This window comes from Scomber scombrus, chromosome 2 (genome assembly GCF_963691925.1).
Source record: "Scomber scombrus chromosome 2, fScoSco1.1, whole genome shotgun sequence".
NCBI lineage: Eukaryota > Metazoa > Chordata > Actinopteri > Scombriformes > Scombridae > Scomber > Scomber scombrus.
Window position 1 is genome coordinate 10,899,090 of NC_084971.1, and position 26,740 is coordinate 10,925,829.

A 26,740-nucleotide genomic window follows, 5' to 3' on the forward strand; every position below is an offset into this window, starting at 1 on the left:
CTTTGGACTGTGAGAAGGCCAACACTCCCTACCGTGAGTCAGGAAGGAAAAATATTCAATGACTGATTCACTTTCTGTTAAGAGTATCAGCTGAGAGCAGATCTGCGTAAAGTCCGCCGCATTTACACATAGTCATACCGGAAGTTATGAGGCTGACATTACAAAATAAAGCATTTGATTATTGTGGCACAATGTGCAAAATTACATCAATAAACATAAAATAATGGCAGATTCACTGATGTTTGGTTGCTTCAGCGCAGCTGAAAATGATACAGGTGGTTGAACTCCAGTTTCTTTATATAAAGGCAATTTAACAGACAAGCTGCAATGTTCTTTAACCTTCAGATCCTGTGCCTTTAAATCTAACTAAGGTTATGCTATGCCATTTACCAAACATAAGGACAACCTGAACCCTTTAGACTGATTTGATGCAGCTTTGGGAAAAAAATAACCTCTGCCTCACCCCTTCAAGTTGCAACTTTGAGGGCGATTGTGCATGTTTGTTTGTTTTTTTTACAGTTCTGTGCTCTGGACTTAATCCATTTAGCATCAACTTGCTCTGTAGCTGGTTTGTACTCAATCACTGGGATTGTTTTGTATCCTGTTATTTTTTTATGTACTCTAATAATGATATTGCTACCCCCTCACACACACACACACACACACACACACACACACACACACACACACACACACACACACATACACACACAAACACACACACACACACACACACACACACACACACACACACACACACACACATATATATATATATATTAACATACAAGCATATGCACTACATGTAGGATATAGTCAGTCATTTCACATACATTTCTTCATTTTTGATTTTGACATTGACCCTTTTCAGTTGTGTTTTGAAATTGTCTACCGGAAGTCCTCCTGTACACACATGCTGATTTGACAGAAATCAGCAGCGCAGAGCAGCAACAGCGGCGCATTAAAACCTCATCCAGCCCGACACACTTCAGTCTGATCTGCAGCAGGAGCGAGATTTAATCCAGAAAACAGACAGAGAAACAATCAAAAGACAAAACTGAGTCTAGAAAGAAACTTTGGGAGAAGAAGAGGAATTTATAGCCTCAACTCCATTTTCCCTCTCTCCCTCTTTCTTTCTTTCTTTGTTTTATTTTATTTCTTTCTTTCCCTTTTTCTTGCTTTCTTTCCATCCCATCCTTGGACACGGTTATGCGTCCGCGCTGTGTTCTCTGGACTGTACCTGTGGTGATGGGCCAGGCCGAGAGATGAGCAGCGGGTGGTGTGTGGGTGCCAGGGGCGCAAGAGGAGGTCTGCACGCTTAGGTAAAGAGTCTTTTTGTTGATGTTTGCTCTGTTTATCAGTTTACTCTGCGTTTGTCTTCTTTAAGCTTCAGAAAAGCTGGCCAGTGGTTGGCACATACTTTCTAAAAAAAAAAAAAGCACTAAAGTTGATGTAGCCTACCTCTCTTTTATTCTGGAGAAGAGTGCAGCCTCAACTTTTTGTAGTCTTTTTTTTCAGGAGCCACTGCTGGTTTATGTTTCCAGTTAAGGCGCTTTACACTATGTAGCTTACCCTGAAATATTTAGTCTCATATAGGCTACCGTAACACATTGTTCTACATTACAAGTCTTGGCTACTTTATGTATCCTCTGCGCGTCCACAACACAGAGCTTTTCACTCACTTTTAACGCTCGCGTGTTTTATGTCTTTTACGTGCAGATATTGTAATGCGTGCATGCGTTCGTGCGTGTGTGTGCATGTCTGTGCGTTGCCGGGCCCGGGATGTTACGTGAGCGCGCGGTCGCCTCATCACAATGAAGGAATTCAAGAACAATAAAAAAATGTTGTTTCCTCTTTCAATAATCTGTCACAAGTGTTGTTAATTCATTTATCCGCCTTTCTATGCTAATCATTTTGCGTGATGATGCAGGACTGATAAGTCAGTGTGGTCATTTGCACCGGTTTATGAGTCAAGCATGAAAAAGCAGAGGCTGAGGTGATACTACGGAACAACATGCACAGCACAGATTATGAATTAATTGCATTGTGGATTACGGCTTGTTTGCTGATGCTGAATGAGATATTTCAGTGTGATGAACATGTGTTGGAGCGATGTGCAGTAGGCTTGCAGAAGGCTCTATCGTAGCCTACTACATGATGGAGGTTCTTCTGTTTCCAGCATGATTTCTGCATGATTATTTCATGATCATGACACAACACAGGTTGTTTTCATGTGAAAGTGGAAATTTTTTTTCCCTAAAACAAGATTTCCTTGTTTGTTTAACCCTAAATGTCTTACTGTCTTGTGATCATTGCCTAAAGAGCGCCAGACTGAGCTCAGCTGTTAAGAGCAAACATTTTGACAATCTCTTTTTATTTTGCTGCTCATATTTGACATCTGCAAAGAAGAGTTTTTATAGCCTAATGCAGCTGCAAAAAAGGCCATAAGGGGCCAGGAGTGTCCCTGTGACCATCAGAAGTTTGTTTACAGTAGACTGTAGTGACCACATTAAACGTAAATCAATGTAGTCTAATTTTCTTGTGACAAGTTTCATATTGCAGTGACTAAGCCAAATCTAATTATGTCAAGATTGTAAAATTAATATTTTGTGACAAGAACATTAAAACACTTTGCACGTCACAGGCATGTTTCTGTGGAGAGAGGTTAACCGGGATTCTTGTCCCGGGCCATTTGAAAATTGTTTTCTGCTTTAAAAGTAGATGACAGGAGCTGATGTGATTACTGAAACTTGCCCCAAGAACAATCTATTTATTACACACATCCTGTTTTCCAGATTGTGTGCCACTGCACCAGGTTTGAACGTTTTTTCTATGGTCACACAGACATGCTCCTGAGCATAAATTCAACATCTTGAGTGCACTCAATTTCTGAAAAACAGTGGCCTGTCTTTCCCTCACTGTCGTTTCATCCCCCTATGTGTTGTCTTTCACTCTCCAAGAAGTAATATCCTAAGTTTACCTGCCTGAGGTTGCAGCGGTTTCACCAGACATCAGACCGCTCTTTTGTAATGGTATGATGGCTGGAGATTTGATTTGCCTGGTTGGGATGGACCGGAATACATACAGGGAACATTTATAAAGGATATTGATTTGCAGTCTTAAAACATGGAAGCAGACAAAGTGAGCTAATGTCTTTTTTTCCATTAACTTCTTCCCCTTTGCAGGACCCCTGTTGTCAAAAGCTGAGGTTTCACTGACTAAACTTTTTCCAATCAATAAACAAACAAAAGAAGGCTGCTGTGAAACAAGAGTGGGTCAGTTTCATTCAAAGGGAATGTGGTTGGATCCCGTGGCGGTCATTGATGGAAGAAAGTAATAGTTTTGACCTTTGTCTTGTAGTCCATTAATAAATTAAACCCTTGTGCAGCTCAAGAAGACTTTCCCTGTAAAAAGACACATTTTCAATTTACACATTCTTCATTAATTGTTTGGTCCATAAAATCTCTGAAAATGGTTAAAAATCTCAATCATTGTTTCCCAAAGCCCAAGGTGACATCTTCAAAGGCTTATTCTGCCACAACAGTCCACAAGCCAAATATATTCAGTTTACTCTCATATAAGACTAATTCAACCAGAACATTTTACATCTGAGAAACTGGAATCAGAGAATTTGGAGAAAAAAAATCTAATTCAAATGATCAATATTCAAAATAGCTGGCAATTAATAACAACAACCAATTCATTAACAAATCAATGCAGCTCTGCCTACATTCATATTTTTGCTATTGCTTCTACCTTGATGTGCTTGTAAATATCAAATCCTGCTTCATGCTCTCTCTATATTTACTATATCTCAGTTTCAAACAAAAAATCTGCATGCAACATAAAGTGGTAGATGACACACAACAACTTGTTGGGACAGTCACTTTCTTTTTTTGTATTGATGTGTGTCAGCTCTTCAGAAAAGTAGCTGTTTTATCACATTCACGCATTCGCTTCCTGGACTGCTGAACATGAACATTTTGTGTGTTCAGTTGATATTGAAATATTTCACTGGATATTGGAGAACTTGGACCTGCTGATGGCACCAGATGAAAAGTTGAGTAATAATCAGCAAGATAGATAGATAGATAGATAGATAGATAGATAGATAGATAGATAGATAGATAGATAGATAGATAGATAGATAGATAGATAGATAGATAGATAGATAGATAGATATACTTTATTGATCCCAAGCTGGGAAATTACAGTTCAAGTAATTAAGATTTATCCTCTGGAAAACCATGAATGTTTGAAATTTCATTTCAATAAATCAAATAGTTTCTGAAATATTTTAGTTTGCCCCAAAGTGATGGACCAACTGATAGACCAACAGACTGACATTGCTATGGTGCCAGCATGGCTAAAAATAAACCATTAAGAAGTGTATATGAAATGCATGGACCTGAATTTCAATGTAATACAGACACTTAAAGGTACCCAGTGCACTTTGGAGTGCTTTGAAGTTGTACTGGAAAAAGGTCAGCAATAGCTGGCTGCTTATCAAACTTCAGTTTGCGCTTGACAAGGTCTCCCCAGACAGTGCACCAAGCACTGAAAATGACATATTGTCATATCCCTGAGATATGCTGATGGCACCTGGCAGTATAGGGAAGCAGGACTTGCTAGTAGACATGGTGAATTCTTATGCAACACTGGATGGTGAATAAAGTTTTCAAATGATGATCTGTTCTTAAAGGTGGCTGAGTGAAAAAGGGAGATGAGCAGCGAGTGCACTGGGAGGAGGATGCTGTGTGGTTACTATCCTCTGATTGGGTAGTGAGTGCAAAGATCTTTCTCAGGTAAACCAAGAGCAAAGCCTGTCAGAGGGCAGAGCACATACAACATACAAGTATTACTACTGAAATACATACCAAAGTATATTGTACATCTTAATAAACAAGATAAATTAGTATGGTAAACTTAAGTAATTAAAGCAATAACACATACATTGAAAAGTAATGTGTACAGTAACTAAACATTAAACAATCGTCTTGTTCTATGAGGAGGGAAAAGCACTCAACATGTTTGTTAGATATCAAGAATACACATTGCATTTTGGTGAGTAACAATGATTGCAAATAGAACTTTCATTGGTTAACCAGAAAACTCCACAGGAAATTAACTTTAGGACTCTTCAGTTGTAGTGTTTGACACCATATGACAAGAAGAAAAACCTGGACCCAGACTCTGACCTCGCACCACAATACTGAGGTTGGATTACTGAGGATGCACCACAAACAGCCTGTTTATCACAAGCACACCTCATCATTGAGTCCCAAGGATCAGCAGAGAATTGAAACATTGAAACATTTGATCAATACTTTAATAAATGTATCAACATTAACGCCAGCCAGGAAAGACTTTGTAACAGAGCTCTTGATGTTGAACTTGAATTGCTCCACCTCCGATTAAATAAATCAACAGATGAATAAATAGTAACACCATCAGAGGCTGAACGGTGTTTTGTTTCTTGCAGTTCTTTTGTGCCTGGATGAACTCCAGTCTTTCCTTAGCAGATGATTTCCACAGGAAGAATGATATAAACACTGACATTTCAGCGCTCAGTTGAACTGCCAGTTATCACTCTCACCATGTTTTTATCAATGCCATCAAGCAGGGAAAATACAAGCTTGGTGTGATGTAACAGTAATACATGTATAACTAATGAAATGAAGCCTAGTACAACAAAGGCATTAATCAACATCTCTTATGTATCCAAGCACACACAGTGGATTCAGTTCAACCTTTATTACCAGAGCACTTCCAGCCACACATTATACTCTCTCCTGGGGAACCAGAACACACTAAATAAAATATATAATTCTGCAAGGAACCTTTTCAACAAGGCCTCTTAGTCAGGGAAGTCGAGGATACATTTTTACTTTCTGGCCAAAAATACACACAGACAAACACACATACTTAAACAAAAGCACTTATTGTTGTGTGGAAACATGATTCAGAATGATATTATATTCACACAACAGACAGCATATTTAATGCTGGTTGGACAGTTTGTGTGTCTGGTGGGATCTCCAAAGTTTCTGGATTTCCTTTGTTTGCTCAGAATGAAAGGGAGATTCATGTAAAAGGTACTCTTGCATTTTTCATGCTTATTTTCTATTGCAGACTCCTGTATTTGATCTCTGTTATTTATTCATAAGGGTGGGTTGAGGTGAAGGGTGAGTGATTATACAAGGAGCCTCACCAACAGTCATTGGTTTTTTAATCAACATTGGCCCAGGTTTCCTACGCATGCTGTGGTCACACACACACACACACACACACACACACACACACACACACACACACACACACACACACACACACACACACACACACACACACACACACACACACACACACACACACACACACACACACACACATGAATGAAGAGAGCACATTTCAAGCAGATTGCCCCTGACTTGTTAGACAAATATTTTATCTGGCAAAAATCACATTAATCAATCTTCCCAGCTTGTTGCCGAATTCATCAACGGGAGACACCCTTGTGGCCAATTAATCCAGGAAATGGCAGCAGGGCAGGGGGACGTGATGCTCTTACAGATGTTTTAAATTGGTGAACTTCTACTACAGATACAGTAGAGTTAAAGGTTAGGCAGAGTCTCATGTGAATAAAATAGAAAGTGGAACATAAGCAGGTTTTGAGTATGTAGTGTGTTCACTGGGAACACCGGGAATGTGACAAAATTAAGTCAAATCAAAATACTACAATAGAAAAATCGCTTGACTTTTGTACTGAAACTATTGTCTCATAATGGAATGCACAAAGGTAATGAAGGTATGATGCCAGGGAGAGCTCAACACGATGCACACACACACAGACACACACACAGTCATAACATACATAACCAATGCAAATACAGAGGCACAGGCATGCTATCAGTTATGTGATGCTGTGCAGTATTTTGAGCATAGCGGTGCTTTGAGCTAAATGCTCACATGAGATGTGAGAGGGAACAGAATAACAGAGAGATGACAAACAAAACTATAGATGTGATCATGCAAAAAGATGATCTTCATCAATCACATTCGATAAGCTTCATAGCCAATGTCTTGTGGTGTATAAATTATACTCATAATGATAGTACATTTAACAATGGCTATAATACTGTATAATAATAATGTTTATATTATAATAAAATAATAATGATAATTTAATAATGGCTATACTACAGATTAAGATGAAGGGTTAGGGATGAAATATGTTTATTCCAAACCTGCTGATTTAAAGTGCACTTACTGATTGAGTTTGCTGTATTGTAACCCACAGATTCAGTATGAACAATAACCAAATGAGAAAGTGTGTGAAACATGTAACCAAATATACATCATTTACATTATTTTTGTTTTAATATAGTAAGAGAAAAGACTAAACATAATGTTGTATTTTGAAGAGGTTTGTTTTAAAAGGAAAAAAACCAAGGCAAAGGTTTGACAATAGTGGTGTTGGTACAAAGTTTGTGTGTAATAGAAAAAAGAAAGCCAGTATGAGCCAGGATCGCTGTGGAGGAGAAAAGAGAGGGCCAGTATAGGCCAAGGAGGGGATGATACCCTTTGAGTTTTGCTTTGCAAATATAAAGTGCATCTTGTGTAGCAAAGAGCTTGTATGAAAAGGGACTAACATCAGGGCCAGGCTCTGAGATAAGCGCCAGGTGCGGAACGCTACTACAAGAGTGAGACCAGGCACAAGTCAAAGAGGGGTCTGTGGTGGAGGGGCAGAGAAAACAAGTGTGAGAGTGAGTGTAGAAATAAAATAAAAACCAGGATGGACATATTAGGGCAAGCGTGGGCATGGTTTAAGAAATACTAATGTCAGCAAAAAGTTAGGGATAAGATCATTGGAGGAGGTCTTAACACTTTCTAGCAAACATCAGCAGGTTTGTAGGTATAGAGGGTGCACAATATTAAATGTTATATCATTTTTCATAGATATTGTCTGTGTGTGATCTCGGGTTTTGCAGCCTGCAATAAATCTCTACTGCACTTCAACACAGAAGACTCCTGGTGATTTTTTTAAGACTCTTTGAGCAACTAAGAAAGTGCCTGAGTCTTAGCATTTTTGTGACACTTCAGTCTGCAATAATCAGAATGTTCAAACAACATCACTGACGCGTGGTCAACGGTCAAATTGGTGAACGTGTTTCTCAATTCACTTGTGTTTTATGTATTAGCAGCTTTTTTTCTTGAGTGGGATATGATGTTGTCTGCTTGTGTTTGCTGTTTGCATGTATGTTTCAAAGCCTGGAGCTCTCTCAGCCTTCCGAACTCTACGGTGCAGGCGTTCTCATTAAACATATAGCGCTTGTTAACTCGTACCCATTAATCCCCCTTAAACACGCAGCAATTTGAAATATCATCAAAACCATTAACTTTTATGTGTGTTCATGCATGTACCTGCCATACCGTTGAGTGTGCGTGTGCGTTCAGTGGTGACTATCTGAATGGATCTAATCTTTATTATGCTCTGTGAGTTCCCTGACTGACGGTGAAATTGAAAACCAAGAAACAAGTCCATCCCATTCACTGCATACCTGCATCATCCCCCCTCTCTTCACATCTCTTTTTTCCTCTCGCTTGATGTTCCGCGTTTCTGGCCTGTATCTAATTCTCTTATCTCACCCTGTTCACCCATTAATGGTAATAATCCTTCCTTTTTACACCCTGTTTGATAAGGAAGTCAGTTAAACACACTCCAACACAGTGTAGTTACTGTAAATCTGTTTATTTATGCAGCAGATCAGTAACCAGACTTCTCCCCTACCACCGACCTTTTAAAAGCATGCTTCCTGACTTCTTTTCTGTCTGTGTGTTGGACTTGAACAGTGCACACAGACATATAGAGGGGACCTCACAGTGCAAAGCTGTGTGAATTTAACTCTCAATTTAACACTCACATGTTCAGCAGTGAAAACCAACTTATTCAGACAGGTTGTACTCCAGTGCAGTTTGCTCAGCCAGACAGCTTTGACCACATGTCAAAATGCCGATAGTCAAGATTTTCTTGATGGTGCACCTGTAGAAGGTGCAACATATCCTTGTGTCTAGGCCAAACCTCCTCAGCTGGTGGAGGAGGGAAAACCGTTGTCCATGATGCCAAGGAGCTGAGGACATCACAGATCTTCACTGATGTGCACCAAAAAAATCTGAAGTTGCTGACTCTCTCCACTGGTTCATGTGATATAGATGGTGGTGTGCTCCTCTTGTAGTCCACCACTAGTTCCTTGGTCTTCTGGAAGTCCAGCTGGAGGTTGTTGTCCAGGCAACATGATGACAGGACTCTCACATCTATCCTGTATGCTGTCTATCTTTGATGCGGCCCATGACTATAGTGTTGCCTGCAAACCTCACAATGTGGTTTGATCTTTGCTTGGCCCATGTAGTCATGGGTGAAGGAGGAGAGCAGGAGGGGGCTCAGCACATAACCTTGAGGAGAGCTGATGCTGATGGACAGTGTAGCACTGTCTCAGGTAACCAGTTTGTCAGATAAAGATATCTTGAGTCATTTAAGCTCAAATCTTCTGTTTCCTTTGAAATATTTTAGTCTGGTAGGAGTAAACCAAGTAGAATACATTTAACAAATACTATTCATAAAGATGTGATTTTGCTGAGTTCAGAGTGTGTGAATGAACATGTTACTCTGTGGTATATTTGAACATTCAAATATTTTCTCAAAATAAATGTACCAACTAGTAAAAGTGGCTGAAAAATAGGTATGTAACTGTGGAGTAAAAGGTTTCTTGCCCCAATGTGTTTGAGGTACATCAAGAGAAAACAGCTCGCTGTTCAGGTTTGTGCAGCAAGTGGATAAAAGACATGCTGGGAACAAAGTGGAGGGAAGCTAAAGAGCAATACACTGCCTACAAACTGATCCACCATACATAAAGAACACCATCAACACAGTATAGACTGTCACTGCTGATTCCTGAATCCCAACATACCGATGCATTAACTGAACTTGGAGGATATGTCCAGGCCTAGGATCACACTGGCAGACTGGTGATGTCTTTCTGAGCTTTACTGTATGAAGGTTTTTGTGGCTCGTATGTACATCCAGGGATTCCTTTTAATGTGTGTGTGTGCTGTTATGTGGAAGACACAAGTGCTTGTCGAGAGAGTATTTATAATTAGACAGGTGAACATTTACCCTCTAGGATATCAATTACGCCTCCATGTCTTTCACCCTCTCCCAACTAATGTTTTAGTCATGCTGCCCGTCTGTCGTCATGACTCCTGTTGTTGGGACAACCATTGTCCTAGTTCTCCGGGGAACAGCTGAAGTTTTGTCCTGATGTTCGTCTCTTCTGTTGCAAACTTCACTTCATGCAGAAATCATGTCAAAAATGAGCTGATGCTGGCAGAGACGAATGAACGGTATACATATAGTACATTAAAATGTTGCAGTTTCAACATGCTTCGAAAAGGCTGAGCTCACTTTAAGCACACCCGGCTGTTTTCAGTACAACAAGGAATTCAAAAGTAGCATCATGACAAACTAATTTAAACCTTTTAATTAGACACATTCTGCTGAGTAGCCAGCTACAGTAGTCGAGACTTTAAAACTTTCTTTAGTGTCTCATGAAGACATTTTTGCAAAGAATCTGTGAGCCTAACACTAAACATAAACAGGAACCTGAACAGCTCCATGCAGCATTTAAACAATAATTTCAGTTTCTGGTTCTAAGCATTCATATTTAAAGTAATGTTTCACTTCGGATTTTTAGTTAAGCTTTTTTAATTGTGCAACATTTGGGTTGTTTCCCAGAAATCATAAAATTAGCCCTTGATCACAGGAAGGCAAAATGGTGTACTGGAAGTTTTTTTTTCTTTATTTGATATGAAATGTCATTTATTTGGTTTGGTGGGTAGTAAAAGGCAGGTGCAATTTATATTTTTGTCACGAGCACAGCAGGTTGATGAGCTGAAATTGTGGAATTATTATCATGTTAGGTTTGGAGAGTACACAGGATCATTTTCTATTCAATAAGAAGAAACTTTTTTTGTTTACTTGCAAATCATCCCAGAGTATGACCCTCTCCTGCCAACCATAATGAAGAACTCTAACTCTTGGATGGGTTAGATATATTAGATATACCAGAGCTGTGCTATGTGTGTGTGTGACAGACAGAAATCATGTGACTTCAAAAGTCACAGATGTCCCTTTTCCTCGAGCTAAAAGAGATTTTTTCTGAAAAGTAGGGGACTACTTTTGGTGTTTCAGGATGCATGAATCATGAAGAAATACACTTCAGGAACCATTATTCACCATTTGTCACTTTTGATGAAATCATATCAAGTTGCTATTTGTAGCCTCTTTAAGTCAGGATGAGTCTCACATGCATTTCATCAGGTATAATCTCATTCTCAGAGTAAATAATTATCTTATCTTTCTGATAAAGAACACACAGGTTATTTCATCCAGCTGGCTAGCACAGCTGTGATTTATTAAACATTGTGTGACAGCAAGAGACGACAGTGAGGAGAGTTTGTGGCGGGGTCAAACAGTCAGATCTGTGGCACTATAGGGGAACATTTATGAATGAATGAGCGGTTGTGGCTCAGGAGGTAGAGCGGGTCATCCACTAATCAGAAGATCAGTGGTTCAATTGCTAGCTTCTCCAGTCCACAGGTCAAAGTTTCCTTGGGCAAGATACTGAATCCCAAATTGCTCCCGGATGCTGTGCCATTAGTGTATAAATGTGGCTTGAGGTGTAAAAGTGCTTTGAGTGGATTGGACTTGGAAGACTAGAAAGTAGTTATAATAATGCAGTCTTTTTAATCACGCAGTAGAAGCCTTTCAATTATAATTAATTGGTTCCAAAAGCCCACAAATACACATCACTAAAATGTACCTAACTTGCTTTGTATGACTATTACTGTCTATCTTCCGTGTCCTTTGTGCAAAACATAATACTGTAACATCCCTATTAGTTGGAGCTGATTGTCAGTTATAGTCTTATTTAAGTTTTCATATTAAAATAAGCAGAAGGGGTTTTCAGCTATTGAGACTGAGCAAAAATGTTGATGAGACAGACTCCCAAAACAGGATCTGGGCTTGTTTACTAATCCTGAAAACCATCGCTGGTGCTCACTGTGGCCAAACAAGAACTGGGCATTGGAAAAAGGAAGAGACTGTATCAGTTAGAGGAAGTGGAATATATTTGTTATCTATTCAGGGATAAAGTGTAAAGAGGTTATAAATAACAGGATGGAATACTGTGGTACACATATCTGCAAACATTTATCTAAATCTTCCAGTATTAGACCGTGGGAGCCTCTAGTAGATTTAATACACCCTTTAGAAGTTTCTGCTTAATGCTAAAAAGTAAATTCAACGCCCTTGCTATCAGAAGCAGGACAGAACTGAGCAGCTGCTGCCATGTGCTCGGATTTGGTTTTCATTATGTATGATTAAAGAAAAGTAAAGATCGTAGTCAACAGTGTGCGTTCAAGGACAGAAACACACAGAGCAACAAAGATGTTGATTCATGAATAACAAGGCATCTGATTACAAACCTAAATCACATCTGAATCCTATAATGAATTACTCATGTCAGTTTTACCTGCTCGGTTGCACGCTTAACAATCTCTCCCAGCCTCAGAAGCACAATCAACCAATGTGGTGATTGTCAGTGTGTAGAGAGCCTGCTGAGATCAGATCAATATGATGTGGACCTAAAGTATATCACATTAAGAGACTGATGAAGATCTCCATCAGCTCCTTGTGTGTTTAATCTTACAGGAACCAACCAAACCATCCATCCACCTCCACTGTCACTGCAATCAACATACCCATTATTGCTTAGTGAGTACTAAAGGCATTCATCCCACAGCTTTAATGTCCTATTAACATCATCTAGTCAGCATTGTCTTCACTCAAGGTAAAATAAAATATAAAACAAGTATATTGTAATGACTTCACTCCCTTTAGGAGTGAAGCAGGGTAACACATTTTGGAGTTTTTGTTCTTATTCATCCCTGTTTACTCATCTGATAAGCTATTGTTCAAATATATATTTGTTTGTTGTAATATTAAAAGGCTCGAAGTAAGTAAGTGTAAGTTTTAAGTTTAATCAGAAATCTGTAATTTAATTTAATTCATTTGTTAAGAATAATTACATGCATCTTCCTAACCAAGTGCCCTGTTGCAACACCTGTAGGCAGACAATTTATATTAATTAGTTCATGCATGGTGGAGCTGTGGACACAATTTCTTATTGTGTCCTTTGGAATTAAAATAAATAAAACCTAACAATAAACGTGTGTTTTATCATACAAGGAGTGGTGTGAATAATTTGAAGGCTACAGTAGGAGTTGTGTAAGCTACTTTGCCTCTACACGAACAAAGCACAGTGTGGTTATTATTATTATTATTATTATTATTATTATTATTATTATTATTATTATTATTATTATTATTATTATTATTATTATTATTATTATTATTATTATTATTATCATTATTAATGTTTTAGTTAAAATCCAGCTCCCAGACCAGCTCACACTTTTATAACCAAGTCTCTTTGGTGATCTTAATCTGCACAAAATATTAAAAACATGCAGGAATAGATCAGTGGGGGAGGATGCAAGTGACAAACAATTATCTAACCCCGGAACTGTTCTGAAAACACTGTGAGAAAATAAAAACACCCCTAAAAATTCTGTAAAGTTATCACTGAGACAATCATAGTATCTTCTAACATTATGATCACCAGGGAAATAATATAAATACAGCAGCGTTTAGGCCACAGAGTCAGTTATGAGGAATGTGTGCTTGCGCATGTTTGATCGGTCAATGCCAGTTCCTTGCCGGAAGAGATGTCAAAACATCAGCTTCATTGAAATGAATGAGGAAGCTGTGTTTTCTCATGCAGCACTGTTGTCTTTGTTTGCACATGACTTTAGTGTGGAAGTGGTAGCAACTGCACTGACAGGAATCATTCCTTTTTTGAAGGTTTGAGAGGTTTTTTTTTTTTAAAGAAGGAAACTATTTATATCTTGGTGTTTTAAAGTCATATTTGTTTATTATTTTGTTCTCTTATGGTGACCATTACATGATAGACACACAAAGTACTCCTTGCATGCTCATTTCTTGTTGTGTAGTTTCATGACGGGGTTTGCATGACAGGGTTATAAGGGACAAACACTGAAGGTCTCAAAAGATTTGCATGTAATTGAAAGATGTAAATAACATATTGAAATGAAAGAAAACAAAAAGGGTGATTAATGCTGACATTTCTAAGTTGATTTTTACATGCAAAAGGAATCAAGGGGTTTTGCATGTTGGGTTCATCTGTGTGTGTGTGTGACTACACTCACTTGTCAGCAGCAAGAAAAGAAAAAAGTCCATTTAAGCAAGTTAACTTCTTGGGACTAAATGTTGTAAAAAAGGAGATTAAATGTTAAATTAAGAGGGTTAAATTGGGCTACAAACAAAAGGTTTAATATGAGCAATAACTGTTTAGGCTCAGCCTGGGACACTGACAGGACTATAAATTAAAAAAATAAAGAATTGTCGAAGGCATTTAATCAGATCTGGCTCTTGCTTAGGAGTTTAATATGTTTTATTCAAGATTTGATATGCATGATTTTAACAACGAGACTGCTGTCTTAAAAGAGAAACGGCTGAATTTTAATCAATCTGTCCTTTTCTTTTTGTTATGCAGTGTTGTGAATACTTAAACATTATGAGGCCAGAACAAGCCCTGTCCTGATAACATTAGCAGCCATATGCTGTCATGCTGTGCTTATCAAATAGGCCATATTTTTAATCATATTTGTAATATGTCATTCTGTCAGCAAAGGGTCCCCAAACTATGGAAACAATCTACAGTAGTTCCCATTGCAGAAACATAGCCACCCCAAGACTCTGAATGGCTACAGAATGGCCACAGGCTTGTAGCATTGACTTTACTAGTTATAAGTCATTTGAAAAGTTGGAACTTCTGGAGAGGACAGAGTATTACCGCAACACGTTACAGTCTGCATGCATGAAACCTGCAAGCAGACTGGTGTTTGGGGACTTCTCATCAGCTATTAACACCATTGAACATCACGTGCTGGTGCTTGCTGAGCGTTTTGGGTTGGACACTAACAGTGCTAGCTGGATCTTGGACCTTTTCACCAACAGATCTCAGAGAGTGAGAGTGAATGGAAATGTATCTGGACTAACTTCAACATCTCTCCTTTCCTATATATCCTGTACATTAATGACTGCTGCAGTGAGTTTATAAACCATCACATTGTGAAGTTTGCAGATACAGTAATAGTCTGCTGAAGGAGGGGGAAATGTGTCATGGCCCTGTCACAGAGTATTTTTAAAATAGTGTCAAGAAGCCTTTTTGGAATTAAATATGACAAAGACCAAGGACATGTGTATAGATTTTAGACACCATCACCCATATCCTGTCAGCACTAAAATGAATAGTCAGGATGCAGAAATTATTGAGTCATATAAGGGGTTGGGCATTATAATTGATAATAAGGTGAGCATTGATTGTAACACCAATATGTAAAAAATGCCTGCAGTGTCTTTTCTGTCTGAGGAAGCTGGCTAAGGTCGATGTGGACAGGTCCCAGATGACTCTGATTTACAGATCTTTTATTGAGTCGATCTTTACTTTTTCTTTGGTATGTTTCTCTCAATCTAAAACAGAAGAATGCATTAACAAAGGTGATTAAGGTCTTCAGCAGATAGATACAGGTACTCAAAAAAAAACTCTGTCTGATTTGTATGACAAAAAGTTGTTCCAGAAAGAAAGCATAATCCAGTTTCAGACCTTGCCTTTAATCTTCAACTTCAAATACAAGCCAAAACCAATAGCTTAACACCCAAACCGCACTTGGTAAATATTATATACACTACATTTTTTACACATTCTCAATGTTTTTTACGTTCAGTACATATTGTATTTAATTGCTTTGGTGTTTTTGATCTTGTGTTATTACTTTTCTACTGTTGCACGACCAATTGGCCCTGTAGGGATGAATTAAGTTCAACTTGACTAATGGATTTTCCTTCATATTTTCTTAACTGAGACAGATAGAGCCCAAGGCTGGTTGGATAGATGGACAAGGCGTCATGTTGATATCTTAATGAAAGCGGTGGTCCCAGCTCTTCTGTTCTGACACTCTGATGTTATGACTGACATCTATTAAAGGGTGCCAACAGGTTCCTGCAGGAACTCCGCATGTTGCTCTTTCGACCGTTACTTTTTAATACGCAGAAGGAGGGACAATACTGTCATTCACACCTGCCAGTAACACACTTACTCTTTCATTTCCTTTATTTCACTCACACACACACACACACACACACACACAAGCAATATTTGTGATTTGTTAGGTGTTGGGTCTGGTTTGATCCACCCTGATTGGTGTTGTTGACAGGAGCAATACTCCTGCTGAGTTTTGGTTTCACGTATCAATGCTCTGCACTGCATGCAAGCACGCAAACATATTCATACACACGCAAAGTCTTGCTGTTTTCTTAGATGTTTGAGACAGCTCTGTATTAGCAATTTAAACAATTTGTTCTCTTGTCTACAGCACACACACACACTCACGTAGACACACTAACACACTGAGCCTGTTGAGTGTAAATATTTGTGTGTAGCAGCAGGTTTGTCATAGCTGCTGACTCTCTGCAGAGCAGGCTTGACCCCATTAATAATGGACAGTGGGATGTAGCTTGGACAGCAGAGAGAGTGAGCCGTGGAGGGGGATTATGGAAGGAACGGCAGGATTGAACATACCAACTCTGACACTCAGGTTACATGGATTGCGACTTTTTTCGGATAACAATCTGCAATCACGTTGGTGTACACACAGACATTTGAGAGGAAAATCCTTTCGCTCCTAAACACTGATGCAGAGACACAGAAAGAGAGCTCTTACTTAACTGTTTACAGTGACAGTCAAATTTACAGCACCACTCAAATTTTAGTAATGATTCAAACAACGGACCTTTGAGTCCAGAAAGATGCAGACAAAAAAAGAGATTTCATTTCTAAGATGACAACGGTCGGGAGTTGAATTTATCAGCTCTACCTAGATAGATAATTGGACTGTGTGGATTGTTTGATGCTGTCTGACTTGTTTTGAGTTTTGAAATAAGAACCCTGTAAAAGGGTCCCTAAATGTGCAATTAATGGAGTACTGTGCAAAAGTTCTAAACACTGAAAGTAAAGATACTTTAAAAATGATCTCAGGAATATTTTTATTTAACAGTTAACTTCATACAAAGTTCAGTAAACAGAAGAAACCTACATGAAATCAATACTTGCCTTTAAATCAGTAGCAGTTCTCCTCAGTACACCTGCACACAGTTTTTCAGAGTGTTTGGCAGGTAGGCTGTTAGAGCATCTTGCAGAACTTTCCAGAGTACTTCTGTGGATTTCGTCATCTCAGTTGCTTCTGTGTCTTCATGTAACCCCAGACTGAGTCCATGAATGTTGAGATGAGTTCTCTGAGGGGTTTGTACCATCTGTTGCGGGACTCCTTGTTCTTCTTGTTGGTGAAGGTAGTTCTTGCAGAAAAAGTTTGGGACAGATCAGATGCTTCTCTTATGGTATTGCATTATGGATAAGAAAATTCACATTTTTTGCTTAAAACCTTTGCACAGTAGTGCATATCATATAATGGACTGAAGCTAGAGCTGCATGTCTCAGGCAAAAGTTCAGTATCCTCACCAGATGATGATCCATGCAGAAGACATGGAATACACCTATTTCAGGGTAACTATTCTGACCTTGTATTACAGTACAAGTACAATGTGAGATCACACTGATATTTTCGTTCTAACATATCTGTACAAAACATTCTTGGCAAAGCAAATATATATTCTCAAATCCAATAAAGAGCAGCACATTAGACAGATTATGTCACATCTCGGTGTTGTAGCACCTGGGTTTGACATCTACACAGGACAGCAGGGTGCTTTTTTAGAAGAAATCTGCAACCACACAAAATAAAGTAGTTAATGTGAGCTAATTATCATGGTCCTTGACCTTAACTGACATAACAACAGGTTACTACAGTAAGTGTGAGATGGAAATGGTTGCAGTTTACATGAAATTAGATTAACACACAGTTTAATCCATTACTTATTCATATTTTCTTGTGTGTTTGTTTGTTTTTTATTTACACAGGATAACCCTTTCTATAGCCTTGTAAACACAGTTTCAACTGTCAATTGTTTTTCCATTATTTCAGAAAACGTGCAGTGTGAATACTGGTTTACCAACAGCCTAAATCGCACCACATTACTGACATCACAATTACTTTGCAGCACCTATAATCAGCGCCTGAATGTCCACTTGGGTTCTCATTTCCTCTGGGGTTTTTCTACCCACATCTCCCTGCCATACAGCTCTCCATCTGCAGTCCAATCTCAGCATATATATACTGCGCCGTGTGTGATGCCCCCCCATTCTATTACAATGCAGATAATCAGTGCACAGATACTATACACTTGATAAGTAGGGTGTATCTCGGCATATATACTGCTCTGTTTGTACCTCCCCCATTCCATTATACTATAGGGATGTCACTATAGGGATACTATACACTTGTGTGTGTGTGTTTGTGTTAGCCCTCGGTCTGTGGGCTTATGCATTATTATGTTGATTAAGAGGAAAATTAAACATTACAGGAACAAATGTGAACAGTTGGCTAACAGGAACTCTCTGATTTTCTTTGGTGACATCGTATCATCAAATACCTCATGTTAGCCGCTCCGGGGGCCTCGATGTACACTGATTTGAATGAACTCAGTGAATGAACTTTTAGAATGAGGATCGCTCAGGACACAACAGCAGTCTAGTGCACGAGGTCCATGTGTTTCAGTCAGATAAGCCATTTGAAATGGAAATGAGATCACTTATTATAGAAACAGGACCATATTCATGTGGTGTTTGCTTGGATTAGTTTAATTGTAACAAACAATCAGCTGATCCTAATTACAAGTATTGTGTGTGTGTGTGTGTGTGTGTGTGTGTGTGTGTGTGTGTGTGTGTGTGTGTGTGTGTGTGTGTGTGTGTGTGTGTGTGTGTGTCCATAGCCTGATATATCTTGTTCCTCTGTGCTGTAGACCTCCGTTGTTGTCCAAAAACTATTAAAAACCCATCAATGAGCCACACAGCTGTACTGGGTGACATTTTAATTCACTTCAGAAGAAAGTGATTATTGATAACACATGTGCTTTTCCTCCAATGACAAGTCAAAATATCTTCTGGGAAAGAGCCGAGGTCCATTAGTACATTAACTCAGCCAACTCCCAGCACAGTCCCAGCCAACTTCAACCTGAGCAGAATGCTGTCAGCCAGAATAATCGAAAACACCTGTGTTGGTGTGCAAAGCCTTAAATTGTTTTAAGATTTGATTGCGTATTACCCTGGGAAGGCCTGAGACTATAGCGCCACTTCATCGAGCAGAGCCACCTGGTTGTTGTGATTCTGCCAGCCTGTAAATCTGGGCAGATGTCTTTATTTGTTTGAGAGGTTAATACTGTGGTGTCCTCACTGATGACCTTAAAAGCTTCATCATTATATTTCATTTTGATTTAAGCATCCACCTAAACGTGCCTATTTAACCTAATAGAAATTATCTTCACCCTTCATTTGAGAAATGACATTACCACGCATGAAAATCCTTTGATTTAGTCATTAGAAATGACATTACTCTTCCCCTCTGTTCTGGGAGGGATCCACTTCAGCTGTTTCTTTATTAACCACTCAACCCTCTCATTCTGCTCAGGATTGGTTTTAGGTATTGGAAGATTTCTTTCTCTCATTTTTGCACATAAAGATAATTTCTTTCTCAGAGACTCATTAAGCATTTTAAACAGTGGCTTGAATTTAAAAGTGGTTGAGGTTTTGATGTGCTTTTTACCAAATTTGATGATCTGTAATATGATTTAAAGGGAGTAAGACTGCAACCCAACAAACACAGCTATGTTATGAGCCAGGCCCATCAGGACACATGGATACACTCACAGAGACAAAGATTAAGCTTTGTGTCCTCAGCTGCCTCTGGCACATATGGGTCTATTTATCTTTAATAGAATTATGTAATTATGTTTCTTCACTAGATCTGAAATGTATCTTATCTGACAGAGAGAAATTGACCCAATTTGTGCCCTCTCTGTTTTCTTGCTTTACTTTTCATACCTACAGAGATTCCATGCTGCAAATACAATCCTTCAGAAAGATTTGGCAAAAGAGACAAATAGGCTCACTTTCATCTTTTTAATGGGTTTAGAATTAATTACAGTGATACACTCAACATGTTAAGTGGAAGTATTCATGATGAAGGACACTCCCATGGATTAGCTTGTTGTTTAACACTTGAAGGTTAATGCTTTAGGGAAAATGTTATTTACTCTGAATGGAAATCAGCTGTTGAATGAATCTTCCAAAAGTGCGAGATTTGTAAGCAGCATGAAAATCAGTTATTTCTATCCAGAAAAGGGGATGAAAACAATATATACCCTCTATTCTTCACTACTTTCAAGTCGCTGATGCAGCTGCACACAAGTATTTGATACCAGAAAATCACTAAATCTCTGGGTGTCCATCATAAATCAGACTACTGAAGTCTCAAAGGAAAACTTGCAATCAAAACCAGGCACTGTCAGAAAAGCCTTTTTAAAGGGCAATTATTTGCTATTAAGTTACTTTAAAGTCACTGATGCATAATCTGTTTAAGTCCTAACACAGAGCAGCTTTGTTTAACTGTTGCGATGGACATTTGATAAAGCAGGAAACAGGATTTGGGCAGGTGACTGTCAGTCCTGTGTCCAGGATCAGTCAGGACTAAAGGTCAGCACTGATTTCGTGCAATATTTTTGTATATTCTTTCGAACGTCTGAGCTGCTCTGAGCATTTCAGTTACATACTGAGAGGTTTGTGGAGGTTATAGATGTGATCTCGGAGCGAAGACCACAGACCGTCAATGAGAGTGACGTGTGGAGAAGTAAGAGGGAGACAAGAATGTTTAAGAACTCTCTCTGCCAATAGCTAAGAAAGACTGGCTCTCTTTGCATACAGACTTAACTTGTCTTTGTGTTTGTGTATCCACTGCTTTGAGACAAAACTACCAGCTGCTTATTTTTGAAAAGGAAATGCCATGTTCCCATGTGATGGTTTTAACCTCTTAATATAAATTCTAAAAAATACCATGCAAATTACATTTTGTAAATGCTCACAAAATCATCCTGAAGGTTTTTAATCCCATAAAGAGACGCCCGTTTATTTTGATCTGAATCACTGAGGTCATGGTAACGATGCCGAAGGTGCTCACATCCGCCTCTGACAATACAATTATGTTTCAAGGCTAAGTTTGAGTTCACTCTGTCATTTCACAATGGACAAGAAGATTGGCTTTTTTTCCATTTCTGTCACATTGTCTGTAGCTTTAAAGTATTAAACCAAAATCGGCTTTCTCACAACAGCCATGGTTACTAAGGCAGGAAGGGATGTGGTGCTCTGAAGGACTCCAGAGATGTTTTCTGTATTGTACAACATTGCTTTTTCAGCCACAAGGCCTCACAAATAGCATTTGATTTTTGGTTAGTGTAGGTAAAGATTTTGTTTGATCAAAATTGTGTCCTAATTAGGCAGACACAATTTGAAGGCTGTTTTTTGTTTGTTATGTGTCGGTTTGTTTTAAGAGGATGCAGGTTGCATTTTGTATTTTACAAGTGATGTGTGGTGATCTTCAAATAGATTTCCTCGCTTTTAGTTTTCAAATCACATTTTACAACCTTTTTTCAGAGTTCAAAGACTTTGCACAGAGTTGAAATGGCAACATCAAATCAAAATGACTCAAAATAACTTCCAAATTACAGATTCCCTAAATGTATGTCAGAAATGTATATAAAATGTCTTGTGGTACAGACTGCAGAATTTGTTTGTTATTGCTGTTATTATGTACTCACACTTTTCCAAACCGTTACTCAGTGCTGTTCAGTTTCTGACTGACGGTCAGAAGAACGGTGTGTGTGTATGCCCCTGACCCACCCATCCAGTGTGTGTTTTCACCCTGCGGTGCGGGTGCCATGATTGTCTTTATACATTCCTTTAAGCGCACATGCATGAATGTATGCAGGTGAACACATGCAGAGATGACACATGGAGACTGAACAGATTTATAGGAACATGACTAAAAATATTTCATACTTTCTTCCTTAAATGCAGCTGCCTTTTGTTTTAACACCAGCATTTGTGCATTAAAAAGTCCATAAAACAGCTCCTGATCATCAGTATGTCATTCAGGTCACTGTGGTATATCAGGCTGCCCAAGACCAGTTTGTGTCCCTCATGTTTGCGGCTGTCACAGGTGTGACGGTGTGTGTCGGGAGGTGTTTAGCAGATACACCTTCAGCAATTGCATGACAGACAGGTTGGAGGGTTAGTTTGGATACTATACACTAACACACTCACTTGTGACATTTCTCCCCTCAGAGATAGAGCTGTGGGAGACAACATGGATCAACCCTGGTTCACCTGTCCTTTTGTCCTTTTACATCCATGGTCATGATCAGTGGTGAAATAAGTATTCAGATCCTTTAGTTCAGTAAATGTACCAATACAGCAATGTAAAAATACTCAATACAAGTAAAAGTCCTGCGTATGAAATCCTTCTTAAATAAAAGTATTAGGAGCCTGATATAGCTAAAGTATTACATTAAAAATAGTGGTTTGGTCCCTCTGACTGATATATGATTATATTATATGATATCATTAATAGTGAAGCATCAGTGTTAGAGCAGCATGTTACTGTTGTAGCTGCTGGAGGTGGAGCTAGTTTACATTACGTTATATACAGTTAGCTTGTTTAGTCCAGTGGTTCACAACCTTTTCCTCTAATCTTTGATTTTTGCTGAAATATTGGATCATTTGAACATGCATTTAAATTAAACCGTGTGAGAAGTTTTGAGGGAAAATCACTATTTGGTGGAGCTGTTAACAACTCATAGACATCTGAAATGTGACCACTGAAATACTTATAACTTAACTAATATTTTAAGAGCTTGTTATATTATCCATTGTGTCAAATCTTCATCTGAAAAGTAACTAAAGCTGTAAAATTGTAGTGGAGTAGAAAGTACAATATTTCCCACTGAAACATAGTGTCGTGCCTCTGTGGGTGATTAAGTATATGTTAGGTGTTATGTAATGCAGTACTTAGTTACAGTAGTGAAAGTAATGCTCTGTTATTTTGATATTCTCTGGTTTGGTTTGTTTGCTGGTCAGGATGTGTTGTCTTGGCACAGGAGCTGGAGATGTGGGGAGGCAGTTGAATATGGTAACTCCAAAGTTATCTTGTTTACATGTAATGTCTCCTTAAGCCTATTATGTCTCTTAGCTTTCTGTAGTTAGCAGCTGGTCAGTCTTCATTCAGGAATCTTGTTTTCAGGGTTGAAGGATGTGTGATTGCACGGTTTCACAATGAGCACAGGAGTCAGTAAATACTTGTAGACTGTAGGCTGGTTGTTTGGTAAACCAAAATGTCTGGTTTCCTATTTTCATGTGTATTTATTACAGAAGATATGATGTTGAAGTCTTTCTTCTTTTTCCATAGGAATGGTAATAGTAAAAGATGATATTTTTCAAGTAACTTGCTCAGCACTGTCCACAACTATATATCCAATGATGGTGAATAGCCTCTTTTTTGGGAAACATGCTATATGCTGTCTTCCCATATGTTCAATGATTGATACTACCCCCATGTCTGTACAATATGTTTATTTCTGTAAATATGAAGCTGGGGGATACAGCTAGCCTGCGTCTGTCTCCTGGTAACCAAAAACACCTTGCAGCATCTCTAAAGCTTGCTAATATTTGGGCTGTTATGGGCAGGATAATTTCTTGACCAGGTGAAGTGCTTCGCCACATTGTGTTTGTTAGGAAACCAGAGGAAACGCTTCCAGCTTGCTTTTATTTTTTATGTTTCATAGGAAAAGAACATTTGTGGTTGTTTATTTCTTCTTTGTTTATGCTAAGCTAAGCTGACTCGCTGCTGTACCTTTAACTAATTGAACAAAGGGGGGCACCACTGAGTATTTATGCATATGCAATACAGTAAATCTAAGTTACATGATGTAATAGATTTTCTACTTATTACTTCATTCGGTTATGTAAGTGTGTGTGTGTGTGTGTGTGTGTGTGTGTGTGTGTGTGTGTGTGTGTGTGTGTGTGTGTGAGTGTGTGTGTGTGTGTGTGTTTTTTGCTGGCAGGGGAATGTGGTGTCATTTGTTTCCATAGGAGAGGGGTTGTATATGGGAGCAATGTGAGGTTGAAGGAGGATATATGGCAAGCAGGATATCTGTGGTATAAGTGAATCATTTTTATGGAGGAGTCCAGGGAGCGCATGGCTGAGATTTTAGGGTCTGGCTCTTGGCATTCTCCACGGGACACTGAGAATGGTATGTACTGGCCAAGCCTTCTTCCCACGTGCTCTCCCTCTCTCTCTATCTCCTTTTCTCTCCTTCGTTCACACGCAACTTTTACGATGCTCATCTGGACACCCTCGAGTCCACTGGACACTTGCCCTCAGATGCAGCATTGCTATGATTTCATCGCACAAGACAGAAATACCACCTTATTCTGAATTTAGAGATCAGCTCACAGCTTCTTAGACCATCTGCCAGTTGCTTAGCAGTAACCAAACTGCCATCCAACCCAGATGTCTCCTAGGTGGAAGTGATGACGGTTGAATGATATTTTTCATTTGTGCTGGGAGCCAAACCATATCCACTATTTAATATGAGAACCATGAAGAAGAAAACTGCCTCTGCTATGTTTTTTTACAGACGGTGAGGAGTGAAAAACACTTCACGCTCACTTCACATCTCTTAAACATGGTGCTAAAGTACCAATGGGACATCATCAAATGACACACTTTCTTAAGAGAAAGGGAAAGTTTGTCCAAAATTTTGATATGTATTTGTATATGTAAAAAATAACATTTTACGGAGTATTTTGATTAGTTCTGTTCCTGTCTGAAGTGCATACAGAAGCCTTATAGAGTAGGACTGAAGCCCACGTCCATCAGATCCTGCTATATCTGTGCTTCCCACTGTGCCGTCCTCCCACATGAGCCAATTGGACAGGAAACAAGATGGCCAGACAATTCTCCCTCGAGATGGCAAAAGAAATAATAAGTTAGGGAACCAGGAAGGAGAAGACAATCCCTGTGAAAGCCTTGGCTAATGGCATTTTTTTCCTTTCTGACAAATTTTATTCTGAGCGGTTGGAGAGTTATAGAAGAGTGTTAAAAGGATGATGATGGCCCCTGATGAGGGGAGAAAAGACAGAAATGAAAAGAAAAACAAAAGGTGGCTCTTGCTCTGTTTTTGAAGCGTAACATCTGCTGAATGAGCAGATTCTGGATCACCTCCATCACACACCTCAGTTAATCATAACAGTGTCTCAGACGCTCGCATGCATGCACGCACACACAAACACACCCGCACACACACACCCTTGTGATTGTCACTAACCAAATTCACCTGATCTTCCCACAGTGAAGAGGACAGAAACCAGAAAAGAGTGCTGGGTGAGGGGGTTTAAAGGACATAGTTCAAATTTGTGCACACGACCTCGCTGTTTGTGTATGACACTTTAGGATCAGTTCATCAAAATTACCAAAAGAAAAAAAAAATCTCATTTAACTTTAGTGGTATTTAGTCATGTACATTTCTGTGTGCAGGTTTTAGGATATCCATTTTAACATTTCTGCTGAAAATACAAAATTCCATTCACTCCAACACAATGGAGGTGAATCAAGCCTGAAAAATCTCCTACAAAATCGTTAACAGCAGCGTGTCTTTTTAGAAACAGTCTCTGTGTTACCATAAGCAGATAATCCAAACTTTCCATTCATTCTGACAGTTCTACGGCAGTAAATTGAGCACTTAGAGGATGGAGCTCTCAAAGGATCTGAGCAGTGACGAGGCTTCAGCTAAGAGAGCTAATCCGTCTCATAAACATAAATCTTAGTTAAATCAACAATATAAAAACATCACATAAATGGAAGGTTGGGGTAGTGGAGGGAGGTTCAGTGTTAGCATGAGTATAATCAGCAAAGCAACAGTGATAAATATCATGTTTTAATGTCTGTACATTACACCTGCTTGAATATTTTTGGACTTTACTGGTTACACAGCTGCGAATGGCTCGATGGCAGTGAAGCATATTGAGAACAGTTGATGCCAATCAGCCAATACAGAACCTCAGTGGGCTGCCTTAACACTTTGCCTCTTTTGTAGAAATATGTTCCAATGAAAATTATTTGTGGATAAGGATTATTCCAGTTAATGAGGAAACTGAGGACAAATTGCTAAATTTAATGTTTCAGTTCTTTGAACAACACATACTAATTCATATCCATTGTACTGCGGTGCAAGCAGAAATCTCAGAGACTGATATCTTGAAACCTGGGAGCATAACACTAAAACAAACTCTAGTTATAGCATCACTGACTGAATAATGGTGTAACTCTTTAGCTGAGGGTTCACAAAAGCTTTAAAAGCTTTAATGATGAATAAAATATATGACCACAATAGAAGAGCGGAAGAGGAGGAACAAAAATGCAAACATCTTTTGATATATTAATCACTGATGAATTACTATTAATATTCCAATCATCAAATAAAAACTTTTTAACCTTTTTAACCTAACTTATAATAACAATACAAGGCAGAGTCCTA

The 26,740-nt window shown here is 38.8% G+C and overlaps 1 protein-coding gene across 1 annotated transcript in view; it reads left to right on the top strand.

Annotated features, from left to right (window-relative positions):
- Window positions 1–1,297: 1,297 nt before the first annotated feature.
- gcgrb (glucagon receptor b) overlaps window positions 1,298–26,740 on the top strand; it is a 44,498-nt gene continuing 19,055 nt past the window's right edge. The window contains exon 1 of the mRNA XM_062430548.1: window positions 1,298–1,322. The gene's annotated coding sequence lies outside the window, so the exon portion shown is untranslated. The remainder of the gene's footprint in view (window positions 1,323–26,740) is intronic.